The sequence below is a fragment of the Camelus ferus genome, chromosome 5, assembly GCF_009834535.1.
Source record: "Camelus ferus isolate YT-003-E chromosome 5, BCGSAC_Cfer_1.0, whole genome shotgun sequence".
In the NCBI taxonomy this organism is placed as follows: Eukaryota; Metazoa; Chordata; class Mammalia; order Artiodactyla; family Camelidae; genus Camelus; species Camelus ferus.
In genome coordinates this window covers 22,169,699-22,184,554 of record NC_045700.1, presented here as the reverse complement: position 1 = coordinate 22,184,554, position 14,856 = coordinate 22,169,699, and the positions used below count along the sequence as shown (strand labels likewise).

Here is a 14,856-nt window from a genome sequence, read left to right as displayed (position 1 = left end):
TCCCCAATTCCTCTATGACCAAATCCTTGAGAAAAAAATCTGGTGCCCTCCTTTGTGGAACACAACAAATCTCCAAACCAGTCCAGTGTCTCTCAACTTTGGCGGTGCATTAGATTCACTTGTAATATGTTAATATGTTTTTAAAAATTGTCTGGGCTCCACTCCAGAGAAGAACTAATTGAGAGTGGGGGGTGGGAGGGCCTTGGGCATTGGATTTTTTAAAAAAAGTTTTCCAGGTGATTCCTAGGCATAAGTGGGAAGGGGAGTGGGGTCGGGGAGGAGTTGATCATTGAGTGTTTGCCCCCTTTCAGCCTCCCCTGCCTACTAACTACTTGGCTTTTGCCTTTTCTGTGATAGTGATCAAAGTTCTGTGATGTAGGAAATTAGAGTTGTTAGAAGGGCGAGACTGATTTACCCTGGAATGAGAAACCTAGGATGGAGAAGCAATAATGAGTAGATTAAAAGGTTGGTGGGTAGGCAGGCAAGGCAGAAAATGCCATTACTCAAGTATTTCAGGCTGGAAAGCTAGGAGAAGTTTAGATAAAGAGAGAATTTGGGACATCTCTAGGCATATTACAAACAATTCAGGAAGTCAGATTTCAAGAAGGTTTGCCTTGTTTTATGAATAGAAATTCTCTATTTTGTTCTTTGGGGGACTAAGAAAAAATGAAATTGCTAGTCTAATGTTTCTTTAAATGTGACACAGACCTGACATGGAGTCATGATGTAGTTCACCTTTATAAAGCTTATATCAGATTGTGCAAAGCGTAAAATAGGAGATTCAAATTAAATGCTGAAAAACTTCCATCTGTCCAAGCATTCTGATTTTAATAGTTGCAAGCTCCAGCTGTAGTTATCCTCAAGGTTTAAATGAGAATTCAACTGAAATAAAATTTAATGTTCAAGTGTAAAACTTCCTGCAGTGGCCAAGGGTTAGATTTTATCACTCAGAGGGGAGCTTTTGGACCTACACCTCCTAAAATTTGCCTTATCAACATAACCAATAGGGAAATCTTTTTCTGAGGCAAAAAAACAAGCTATAGATCTGAAATGAAATAGATTATCAAAATGTTGTAGAGGGAGATAAAAAAAAAAAGCCGAAGAGGGAAATTGGGTATTTTTTTTCCTTGAGTGTTACTTCCAATTCTGTTTTTCAATATCCGAGACCAATTTGGAAGTCACATAGTAGCTATGAACAAAAGTGATATGACTGCTTGAGTTGGTGATTGCAAAGTGACAAAACTCAGCCCTCTATAGTCAGTCTGAAATAGTGACTTTCCAAAATTAGAACGCTTGATGGGAAAGTTAGAAACGGGGGGAAATTGAGCAAAATAAAAGCAAGTGGGTTTTTTTGTGGATCTGGTTTCCCTTTGTGTTTGAGAGCGCCACAGACCGAAGGGCTGTTGCTGCCAGCGTGGCTTTCACACCTGATCTTGTCTGATCAGCTGTCTTTTAGCTGAGTTCTGCCTCTGGACTTCCTAGTGCTCTTCACCCTCTGGGGCACGTGGTACCTTTGCTGCTTTAAAGAAATTGTGTGTTGGAGTTTTCTCTGTCCGCTATACACCCCTGTATGGCACAGTGTCTCATTTCATCTTTCTTTCACTTAATCGGCCCTATTTAAATTGAGCTCCCTATTGGCATGTGTGCCAGACCACTATACTAGTCTCAGGTTTTAAAGGTTTAGTTACATAGCCAATTATTTCTGCAATCCTTTTTGGGGTATTTGCCTAGTCCTGATTGTTGAGATTTTTCTGGAAGCATGTCATACAGCTAAGCTAACCTTTGTAAGATTAATCCAAAACATACTACAGCAGTTCAGCAGATAACAAGGTGCAGTGATATTATTATTGTGCTTAAGGAGTTTTCAATTTAGAAATTGAAGTAAGGCAGAAGGTGAAGAGCTTCTTAAACTACATAAGCTTTTCAAAGACCTACATGCTCTGTAATCAAGTCCTAAAATGATCTGTCTGTACTGTTTTTTAAAAGTAGAATTAATAAATTATTTGTTCTCCATGGGTGTTTTCCATTGGAGATTTCATGGTCTTTTTAGACAGACTCACTTTTATTCAAAGTAACAAAAATATGTTAAGTGCCAACTAAGCATATAGTACTGCCAAGGACACGGTGGCATTCAGAGATGGTCGTGCACCCTCCTGATGATACTCCCATTAAAGTAATGAAATAGAAATACATATAACTGTAAATAAGGGCCCCAGAGTCAGTGATGAACTGTGAAAGTCATGAATCATAAATTTTATTTTTTTAAATTTCATAAATATTTCCTGAATTTCTGTGTGCATGGCTTTGTGTGTGTTGCACTGTCTTTCAGCAAGTCCAGTGCAGTCCATTTTGTTCTGAACAGGGTGGTGTATGTTTGGTTGGGTCCCAGATAAGGTCATTGGCTTGTTTATAAGGTCTTCTAATGCAAAAGGCAAACAACAAAATTAAGCAAAATACAAAATAAGATACTAATTAAACACACGCACACACACACACACACACACACACACACACACAAAACCGTGTTTCTGTGTTAGGCCTGATATGTTTAGTGAAATATTAATAAAAAATGAAATGCCATATGATGTATCTCCACTGTGTTAAAATACTGTAAGGAGCACCTTAGGAGAAGTACAAACAAAGGGCTGTGTGGGGTTTAAAGGAGAAAAAGCTCATGCCATAATAAAGCATTCAGAAAGAAACTTCATAAAGAAAATTGAATTTAAGGTTTTAAGAACAGATTTGATTTGACAAACTAAGAGTGTTCCCAGTCTGGGCAAAGCATACAGCTTGAGGAAAAAAAAAGCCAAAATATGTTTAAATGCATTGTAAGCAGTCCTTTCTATCAGAAGTTTGAGTATGAGGTGGACATTATGAGGTGATTAGATTATGTCCAGAAAGGCAAATTGGCCCTTTTTACAAGGGAGAGAGGGTTACACTTATCTGGAAAGGCCACTGGGAGGAGAAGGCCTTAGTTTTATTTTACAACTCCTATTAGTCAGCTGAGTTCTCATAAAAAACTAGGAAGACTTGAAACACAAGTAGATTGTGTTGGATTATGATGGAAAGTAGGAAAGCTGGGACTGGGAGAGTAGTATTGGAAACAATAGAGGAAAGACTCAAGAAATGTGTGGATTTTGTCTCATACTGATGTGATTGACACTGATGAAGGGAGAAAAAGATCTGCATCTGATGACTTTGGGTCAACTAAAGTTTCTAGAGTAATGGTAGACAGTTCTTTGGTTGGATGTATACAGTATATAGTGTATAATACACACACACAGATAATAACTACTAAACCTGGTAATGCTTATAAAATAACCCTTCTTCATAGTATTTTTCCATTTACCCAGGATTGATTTAAAGCATCGATTAAGTAATGTTCCAAATGTTTATTCCTTAGTGGCATGTGATACATTCCTTTTGCCGTATTATGAGCATCTCATGTGGCATTACCTGAGTACTTATGTCTCTATGTTGTATCTAGATTAAATGTGTAATTTTATGTGGTTTGCATTGCAGCCTCTGTCTTGAAGTTAAAATCCTAACAGAGGGGCTTATAATCCTTTTTAAGTGATGAAATTTGTTAGTGAGCCTTTTAAATCTAGAATGTAATTAAGTTCATCACAATTACTTCAGATCAATAGTTCATCTGTGATTATGCTGAATGTGTTTTAGGAATGTGTTGTGCCATTATTATTATTAATTCTGTGTATTACCTAGTAGAGAAAGAAGGTCATTACAAATGTGTGTTTGCATCCATCCATACTTCTGTCCTAATTCACCTCATCTTTTAACCAAATCAGATTTGTTTGGGCTTCTCAGGGTAAAAAAAAACTGGAACAACAACAACAACAAAAACTACACTAATTTAAAAAGGGCAGAGGGACGGTATAGCTCAGTGGTAGAGTGCATGCCTGCCATGCGGGGGGTCCTAGATTCACTCCCCAGTACCTCCATTAAAGATAAATAAAAACCTAATTACTTCCCCCCAAAATAAAAACAAAATAAGTTGTTGTTTTTTTTAAATTGAAAAGGGCACTCTTTTCTCATTATTTATGAAGAATATAAATTTTCACGTTTGTATCAATTTATCTTTTTCTGGAAATGCAGTTCTGGGCCTTGTTTGAGTTTTCCCTCCATCTCTAAACTCTTTTTTTTTTTTTTCATTCTTAATTGCAATAATAAAATTAAAATGCCTGTAATTTATAATCATTGATTGAATAAAATCAACTGTCATTATTTTCTCTTAGGCAAAATTGAAAAAAATACAGATACCCTGGAGAAGAGTTGGAGTAGCCAACATCAATATTAGACATTTTACATATATATACGTATATATATATAATAAAACTTAGACGAGATAAACAAATGTTTGTCATAGCTCACTATATAAGTTTCTCTTCTCTGTGATTGGGGAAGTCAGGAAAATACAGTCATTTTTTATGTATATAAAAGCAATGCATCTCGTTCTGCACGTGCTTGTTAACAATTAACCTCTTAGAAATATTAGAATACCGATGTTCACTTAAAAAATAATATAACCCTGTAAATCATATCATAGTATATGTGGTGTATTTTTTTTCTGATCGCTTTCCCAGTAAATATAGATTGCCTATAGTTGGATTCATGCTATGTCTGAATTATAACTTATTTATCACTCCAATTATATTCTAAACGGATACAGATAAATTTTTAATTAACTTGCAGTGTTTAGTTTAATCTTCAAGTACCTCTAGTGCTCACCATGCAACGCTAGATATTCTGACATGAGCTAAGGTTTCTAATATATGCAGGGCACTTAAATAACATACTTTCATGAATTTGATGCTTTTCCAATGCCGTGATGGCAATAGGAACTGTGGCTTCTGTTTACCCATATGGCCCTTAAGTAGCAGATGCTTAGAGAAATTGATGAAAGGTGTGAGTCATACTATCTGCAGAAATTTCCTAATTCTTTTTCCCATTTTGTCAAAACATTACATTAAAGAATGATAGTTTATGGGTAACAAAATAAACTCTACGTTTCAAAAGTCTGTCATATTTTTCTGCTTAATATCTCTTTTCTGCCAAAATCCTGTTAACACTTAAGTTAAAAAGCTGATAGGGTGTTGTCTCATTGTTTACAAATGTCAAATTTATAAAGCCGACTTGATTATTTTCCCATCTCATTATAGAATTTCATGTAAACATGTCTAGAAATCAGCATCTTGGAAGCATGTTACATTGTAACTTAATTAATATGACTCTTAAACATTGATTACAACCCGCAGTATGAAATAAATTTTACATTGTGATCCAGGCAATGCAAGAGTATATTTTCGATAGATATCAGCAACTAAAAGAAAAATTTCACAAAGCAGTGTTACAATGTACTCCTGTATTTTGTCTTCCAATTTTATTTTTTAAAAATTAACCTTTATAATCCTATTTTGTGTAAAATGCAAGCACATTCATAGGTAAGTGTATGTTCTTTTGTTAGCTTTCCATATTTTGCTTAAGATGTTTGTATTACTGTACCTTTCATGAATTAGGATTTTAAAAATACTTTATTTTAAAAGAGAACACAAAATATTTTTTAAAATTTTATTCATAGTTCATTATAATGAGGAAAAATGTCTTTTTACTTCATAATCTTCAATAATTCATGAAACCACTGGAAATTCCATAAACAGTGTGTTGAGAGCTAGAGATAGACTTGATATACATTTGTTTTCATTCATATTTAAGATTGTGTGCTGCCTGTGTGATATCAACATGATGAGCAATCTAGAAATTAATTTAAATATTATTTTTTTTCCCTTTTTGGCTTCTATCCAATTAAGGTAGCATTTATTTAAATTTATAAAGCAGAAATTTTTTTGGCTGGCTATTTGATCAGTATAGTCAATCAAATGTCAATTTTGTTAAATTGAAAACTGCTCTTTCCAAAATCACTTTGTAATTATGTTTTTTTACATAATTGGTCATGTTCAACTCAGATTAGTCTGATCATAAGTCTTTATGTTGGTTAGACATATAGAAGAAAATTACAGTTCTTTTCTGATTAGCACTCCTACGTTTTAAGTCAATGCTAGACTTGGGACATCATGGAAGCTTCAATTCTGTATCTATAAAAATGTGCATATTCTCAATGCTTTGCTCAGGGCTTTTGATTTACTAACCTAGTTAGTCTCTCTCTGTAGGATTGCTAGGGCTTACTCTGTTCTTACTCACCATCTCCCACCCAAGGCGACCATTTTCTTCTATTTCCATGTTTAAGAAAAAGATATACTTCTTAAGAAAAGCATTCAAAACACCTCATTTGGGACAGAGTTTTTTTGTTTTTTTGGTTTTTTTTAAAGGGAAGAGCAATCCCAGTTCTTATCAGAAAAACAAACAAACAAAAAGATTTACATGAAGAATGAAATGAAATGTTCCCCTGGCAGGAATACACAGAGGGCTATTTATCTTGCACTAGTCCGGGTACCTTCTATGCTTTTTCTCTTTGAAAAGGCCCTTCAGGGTTTCATTGATTCCCTAGAAGGTAAAATTGCCTTCACCCTCTGAAATCTCTCATAATATCCGTTTGCAGAAATATTGTTATCTGATCTTATGTTGTCTGTTCTCTAGAGTTTCGTTGGTACAACAGCAAATTTTCTTGTTTCACATATTTTGGCGGAAGTTAACTCAAGAAAACTTGCCCTGAATTGACTTTGTAACATTTCTATACACGAGGGGGAAGGGAGACTCTCTTATGAGGATTTTTAAAAGGTTTTCGTGTTAAACACCATGAAAATCAAATGACCTGGTCCATGAGACAAGTTGTTTTATTTAAATAGATTTTTTTTTGAACACTAGAATATACTCCAAAGGACAAAGGATTCCTTTCTACTTACAAAATCAGTTTCTAATTTTGTGTGTAAAACCTAATATGGGATCTCAAAACTGGGTCTGCATGGGAGGAATAAAGACATTTCTAAAGAAGTATTAAAAGTAATAGTACCCCTTACTTCATCTTTAATGAGTCTTCCTTCGACAGTTTATACTTTAGAAGTCCTGAAGCACAATATTACACACACACACACACACACACACAATGTATCATACATATCTTGCAATGCCTTAAGATAAAGTAAATAGAACCTCTGTCGTCAGGAAGCTTATTAGTCAAATGTAAGAAAACCACATAAACAGATGAGTGTGAAACAAGTGTATGAGTGGTTGGAAGAACAGAGACTCCCTGGTCTTGGTGGGAAGAGGGCAGGATGTGAGGCTGAGGTGAGGAGTGGGACATCAGGAAAGTCCTTCCGGGGAAACTGAGTCATGGTGGAGTTTAGGTCCTGCAGTTTGAAAGTGAGAATTTTTCCTAAGTCTACATAGGCCCTCAAAACTTGGGTCACTATAAGATTGTGGATTATGTGTTTACTCTCAAACATCATTGCCACTAATACCAGTAGTGATACAGAGCCAGCTAAACAACAGATGGCTATTGTATCCCAGATGCATTTATAGAAAAATTACAAAAAGGACAGTCTAAACTATGTAGTCAGTATCTTTTATGGGCTTGATCATTCACATAAAACCATGATCTAGATTTTAAAATAAAGCCTACAGACATTTATGCTGCATGAATTGAGAACTACATTTAGATCTGTCTGCCTAAGTTGCCTGGCATCAGCTCCCCCCGCCACAGACATATACGCTGTACACACAAACCAGTCTGCAGTGACCTGCCAGCGACCTGAAAACTTCCTCCTTGATCAGAACCTTAATTAAAATATAAGTGGCTCTATGGCCCCAGCTGTAGCACATCTGCGTTTCCTGGAAGCAGTGATGCAAAAATATATTTTCTCTTCTAACATATAATTATGAGTTGATTTTTTTTCTTTTCTTTTCTTCTTTTTTTCTTTTTTTTGTCAGCTAGTAGACACACATCACAGGTCTGAAGGAATGAGAACTAAAACCAACTTTTTTGAGAGTAGGTAGAGTTTTTTCAGACGTTTAGGTCTTTCCTGATGAGAGAAGCCTGGGCAGAATGCTGTTTTTAGAGGCTCCAGGGAAAGCAGGAAGCTCTGTGAACATTTGAATGGTTGGGAAGCATGAGAAGGGGGAGGAGAAGTGAGCAAAGGGCAGGAGGAGATGCTGAAGACCTACTTCTTGGAGCTGCCTCAGGTTAACCCTCTGAATTCTTGGCTTTGGAGAATCACTGGAATCACTGTCAAATTACCACGTACAGGAGGTGGGGTGCGTCAAGCTGTTCGCTGTGGTTCAGGCTTCACAGTCAGCCAAGTAGGTAAAGAAAGAAAAAAAATGTGAAAGGCTTTTTAAAAGGACGTTTTTGTGCGAGGACACAGGGTGTGAAGGGAGAGGCAGAGGGTTAGGGAACACTGAAAAGGACTCCTGTAATATGCAGTTGGTGTCCTTGACTCATGAGCTAGGGGAGTGCAGCCCTGAGCAGTGGCTGTCCTGTGGTGGTGATTCTTACAGCAGCAGCCCGGACATATCCCGTAGCAGCAGGAGGGAAAAATAACATCTCTCCTCTGATTGAAGTGGTGAGGGGATTTGTGGAAGAGGAGCACAAGTGCCCGAATTAGAAGGAGATGGGGATCATCAGTTGAAATCCATTCTCTTTAGAGAGAAAAAATTCTCTGATGAGTGCAAGGAACTGGGGTCTGGCTTCCCTCTTTTATAGCTTATCTTAGAAATGATACCCTTGCTTGCCTATTAAAAAAAGAAAGAAAGAACATTTGAGGCTTAATTCAGAATGACATCCCCATTTAGGCCATAAATGTTTGAAGCTTCAACTTAAAATCAAACTCATCTTCCGACTCTCCACAACGCGAACCACCCCAGGGCACTCCAAGTGTTTTTATATATATAAATTGCCTTTACTGTACAAAAGTTTTAAAAATTCAGCCTTTGTGTCACAAAGGAATAGGAAGGTATTACAAGGGTGGTAATCTCTGCAAAAGCTTTAAATTCGACTTATGTCAGGCAAACACAATTTAGTTCATATGTCTTATGTATCTAAGTCTCTTTAAAAAAAAAAAAGAAAAAAGAAAACTCATTATGCCCCATGGAAAGCAATTTATAATGAGACCATCGCCAGTAATTGTTTGTTTTAGGCTGTGAAGGAGTGGAGCACTTTCCTGCCTGGATGGAATCAACTAAAAATAACCATGTTTTTTTCTACATTTGCAAACAGGATAGGCTGTAGTGAATAAGCCTGCCAATATAAGCCATTCCATTCCAAAACAGACATTTTGATGAATTAAGAATAACACGGAATATGGCAATATTTTTCAGGTTCAACAACTTGTGCAATTTAGTGGCTTTTACGTCAAATTTCAAAGAGTACTCTATTTTAATAAGAATGTTTAACTTTGAATAACTTTATTGCCTATCTCCAGATATGTACCCCAACTTTTCCAGACATGACCTAACCCATCTGTAATTAACATGCCTGATGTAGATGTGGCGGTCTGTCTCCTTAATTTAGTAGACAGTTAATGCCCCACCTCTTGGGATCCAGCTATCTGACAGCCTACCTTTCTTGACAGAGCTGAGAGGTGATATTTAAACAATAAAATATGCACAATCAACATTGCACCCACAAAGTCCGTGCCACAAAGCAAATGCATTTTTTTCTTACGAGTGAACCCTTAGAATCTACAAAGTCTTATTTTACTGACAATTTTAACAAGCTTAGTTACCTGGTTGCCAAACCCACTGCCTATTAGGAGGCAGCAATTAGAAAAGGGAGTAGGGCTGCTAGGACTAGCACAATGATAGCAGTGAAAAGTGACAACAAGGTAGCTGACAGAAAATCTATTAAAAGCCCACACAGAAACTCAAAGCACAAGAACTGAGCTATTTAGTAAGGGTAAACAGACCTACAAACTTTTATAATCCCTCAGAGCATCACCATACACTAATTGGTACTCCTAATCATGGCCATTGGTCATTAAGAAAATGTGACATTAGGTCCAGTAGTTTGATCATTCTTAAGAAAATTTTAAAAAGTGCATAATTTGTTTATGAAAGATTTTCATCTAAAACACCCATCTTTAAAAATAAAAAGAGGTTTGGAAGCCTAAACCTTTAGCCATCATGCTTTTTTTTGGTCCATTTTGCAAATTCATTATCCAGTATTACAAGTGAGTCCCATCCCACTTACAAAATTAAGCAAGCAGTATAAGAATATATTTGGTAATGAGACTGTCCAAGCTTCAAAATCATTTAAAGTCAGTGGAGGTTTTAACATGGCTTCTTGTGTTTAGGTGGCTAAATGTGTTGAAAAAATTTTGGGATATGACTGAGGTTGCAGGTGCAATTCCCTTATGGGTCTGATGTCCTTATCTTGTGCCTCTGTTGATCCCTAAAATGGCACAAAAAAATTAAACCCCTCTCTGCCTCCAGAAAAATAACCGCAGCTTTTGTTCCTTGGGATATTGTGGACACATTTGGACAAGAATGTACATCCTGAGAGAAATTATATTTTTGATTCTCCATAAAGAAAGAAAGACATTCTTTAGAAAAGAGAGAGACTTACAGATACTTAGAGTCACGTTCTCAGATAACTAAACTTGTTGAAGAGTTCTTGGTTTACCAAGATACTAACATTTAGAGGACCAATTGGATTTCTCACATTTTTTTAAATGACTGAGCATAGAGAGAAGAAAGAAATCTTGGTATATATTTATTATATTGTGATTTAAACTTTGTTATCAAATACTATTGGTTACCTAGTTTATAATAGTGATAACTCATCACTTACTTTTATTAATTTCTGTCTTTATATTTTTGTTGTTTTCGTTGAGTATTTTAATTACAGGAGCATTAAGTACCCCACATGGGTTTTAACTATTGAAGTAATTATGTGTCATTAATTTCAGTGGCAATTTTTAAAACTGAAGTATAGTCAGTTACAATGTGTCAATTTCAGGTATACAGCATAATGTTTCAGTCATGTACATACATACATATATTCATTTTCATATTCTTTTTCATTATAGGTTATTACAAGATACAGAATAAAGTTCCCTGTACTATACAGAAGAGATTTGTTTTTTATCTGTTTTATATATAGTAGTTAATATTTGCAAATCTCGAACTCTCAATTTATTCCTTCCCACTCCCTTTCCCCCAGGTAACCGAAAAAGGTATTTCATGCAAATGGAAATGACAAAAAAAAAAAAAAAAACAGGAGTAGCAATACTCATATCAGACAAAATAGACTTTAAAACAAAGGCCATAAAAAAGATAAAGAAGGACACTATATAACTGTGTTTTTACCAATAATTGCCCCTAGGTTTTTAGAAACAAATTACCAGGAGATGAGGAGAAGGTTGTAGACATTTTAGTGTGCATTCTGGTTATACCGTGTTTAACGGGAGATAAATTTCACATATTAGTCACAGAATAACTTAATTTGAGAAGGAAAGGGTATTAATATTTATTGAGAAAGTGATATGTGCCAGATTCTCTTTAGTTGGTTTATAGAGGCTATTTAATGTTTTCATCATAACAGTTATTTGAGACAGACATTATTCGGCTTTAAAAAAGACTCAAAATCTCTATTTATAGAAAGTAGAACACTTAGGATATAAGGCCATGTCTATCCCCAAAGCAGGTGCTTTTTCAGTTATATGATGCTGTCTTCTGGCATTAATTGTTAATTGTCCTATGTGGTAGATTATTGACTAGAATAATTTAAATTCAGGGAAAGAAATTAGATGACAGATACTTTTTGACAATAAGGCAAAAATCATGTATTTTCTTTGCTGTGTAGCTCAAGCTTGTTGCATATTTGTTACTAATTATGCATTTATCTTTATTTCTTTCCAAAGTACCAACATTTGGAAGTGTGTGTTCATTATGAGTTTCTTTACATACTGTTTTTATAAATAGTGAGTTTTTATGTAGTCTACCTAGCAGGACCATTTCTTCTCCCTTTCTGTCTTTAATATGTGCTTGGAGTTGGTCAGTGGCATTTGAGTTCGTGTGTTTGTGGAATGTGAATATGAATATCATCATATAGCTAAAATTTTCAATCACTTCATTTGTTCTAGAGTGCACTAAACTATGATTTAATGGGAAATTAAACTGCTTTCTTGCAGGTTTAACCATAAAATGCTTTAGATTTATTTCAAGGCACAGCTTGTGCTAGACCAAACCTAACTCTAGTCTAATGGAGTCCAGCCTTTCATTTTATTTTCATAATCCCTCCATATTTTTACAAAATAAAAAAGCTAAACAATATGATAAGGAAAGATTTGGATATTTCAGTAAGACTACAGCTGATATCAAATATTTATCCAAAAGTGTCAGCGGTATTGGTTTTCAAGACTTTTAACCTTTTAAATTCTATATGGTTTAGGTATGTTTATGATGCAAAAATAAAGGGATCTTGAAAAACTAAAAGCATCTATGCCATTCATTTGTATTCACATCCATCTCATTTAAAAGAAAGAACATAAAAGAAAAAAACTACACTATGAATTGAAACGGTTTAAGGATTTAACCAGACTATTCTATGTTCAGGGTATGATTTCTTCCATAGATACATTTTATGTTGTATCAAAGCCCATTTTAAAGTTATTTGTTGGAAATAATGAACTGGACAACATTCGTTTTAAAATATCTTAATATTTATCTGCTAGTTTTGAAAGAGGTTTCTGATATTAGAGTTAAATTATTTTATCGTAACTTCAGAATTAGTTGTTAAGAGTAGCTTCTCTGAATTTCTCATTGCCTAAATTTAAATGTGGTTCTGACTTTGAGGCTTTTGTGAATTTAATATAGGAAAAGTAATTTATTATTAAAATTAAGGTCACATTAAATAAAAAAGAGTAGCTTCTCTGGGCCATCCAGGAAGGTCACACATACAGACATATTTAGAAGGTAAAATCTTATAAGGATAGCATGTTTTCAACTCTTAACCCCTACAAAATGGGGTTTCTAATTTAAAACATATTCTCCTCTAAATACATTGAACCGCCTTCCCCCAGCCTCACCCCATCATGCACACACATGCTCAGTATTGAGGGAGACTCACAAGCATGTCCCCCTGTCGTCTTCTGTCAGTAGGACTTGTTTTGCATTGGGTAAGTGTTTCGTCCACGAGAATCCTTTGTGGCAGATGTAGTCAATTACAGAGAAGCAAATTTAGAATTTATTTTAGCATAAATAGTATAGGAACATATGTTATAATGAACACCTTAATAATCATTGGGTTATCAGTTGGTAAGAGAATTGTACTCAAGGTAAAGAGGTTTTGGAGTGGGAAACTGGAGAGAGATTTACCCCAAGGGACTCCCCAGAGAGAGAGGAAGTCTTGGTAGAACCAGAGAGACTGTGAGCAAAGGGATGAATTCGGGAACTAGGAATCTCAGGTGCCTGTTTCAGGGAGTCTGTGTGTGGGAAAGACAGAAGACACATCTGAGATGTTTCACTAATTTCATAATTTGGCCTAAATTTTTTTTCCACCTTTAAAAAAAAAGGTGATTAAGAAACATATGTGAATTTACCATCTTAACCATTTTTAAGTGTATACAGTTTGGTGGTAAGTATATTCACATTGTGAAATGGGTCTCCAGGACTTTTTCATATTACAGCTGAAACTCTAAACCCATTAAACAACAACTTCCCTTTTCCTCCCCAACCCCATCTACCTAGGTCCCCAATAACCACTGTTTTACTTTTCATTTTTATTAGTTTGACTACTGTAGGTACCTTGGGTAAGCAGACTCATAAAGTATTTGTCTCTTTGTGACTGGCTTATTTCACTTCGCATGATGTCCTCAAGTTCACCCGTGTTGTACAGTGGTGCCCAGTTTTAACATTAATGGAACTTAAGTCATCTGACTTGCCTTATATCTTGTTACATAGGCCATAGCAGTTGTGTGTGTGCACGCGAGTGTGTGTGCATGCTATACATTTAGATGTTAGTAATTTGGATTATAAAACTTTCCATTTATTAAAATACTCATATAATATTAAATGTTGTGAACACTTCAGAGAATTTCCCCCTCTAAGTTCTGAAATATTCCTTGTAGATAAAGTGGGAAAAGATTGTGTTCTCTGTATAAATTAGTTTTATTAATTTTCAACATTGTTGGTCCTTTGTCTAACTTGAATCACTTACCAAATCTGGTCTCACCCTGCTCTGTAAGAAACATTAAGGAGAAATTGCCATCTCACTTTTGTTTTATATAATCACTCGGTTAATCCATCCCAACTTTATCCTCATCTGTAGGCACAAAGATTTTCTGTGGTGACTTTAACCTGTTCAGAAAGCCTTAACCTCACAATTTTTCTTAGGTGTAATTTGAAAACGATTTCATTGATTTATATTTGTCTATATTCATCGGATATAAAAAGGAAAACAGTATTTTTAGGTAAGGATTTATCAGAGTCAACTGCATTTATAACAACTTTTATTTCTGTCTCATTCTTTAAAAACTCTACTAATATATTTTTTTTAAATGCTAGTCCTCTTAGGTCTCTCATTATTTCTTTGTTTTCTGTTTCTTCCATCAATGTAATACTGGTATTTCATTTGTTTAGCCAGGAGCAAAAACCTCTTGTGTTTTTGCTGTCCCATTCTGTGTTCAGTAGCACTGTGTGTGAAGCCCCCTGGGTCTATGGTTACGACTTTTCTCTCTCCCTATGGGTACTTGCAGTATTTACCAGCCTGTTATCATTTGCTGCATTCACTTGTATTCAGCTTACTACCTATTTCAGATTTCCGTATAATTCTTAAATTAAAAATAAGTCTTCTTTTTTTCCTCCAAACTATCTGGCATTAGAAATTCACTTCACTGGAATTTTAAAAAATGATTATTTATTGTTAACAGATTATGATCAAGATTT

General features: G+C 35.2%; 1 protein-coding gene across 2 annotated transcripts in view; it reads left to right on the top strand.

Moving 5' to 3' along the window:
• The window catches only part of LRP1B (LDL receptor related protein 1B), a 1,593,459-nt gene that overhangs the window by 472,412 nt on the left and 1,106,191 nt on the right, over nt 1–14,856 (top strand). The window lies entirely within an intron of this gene.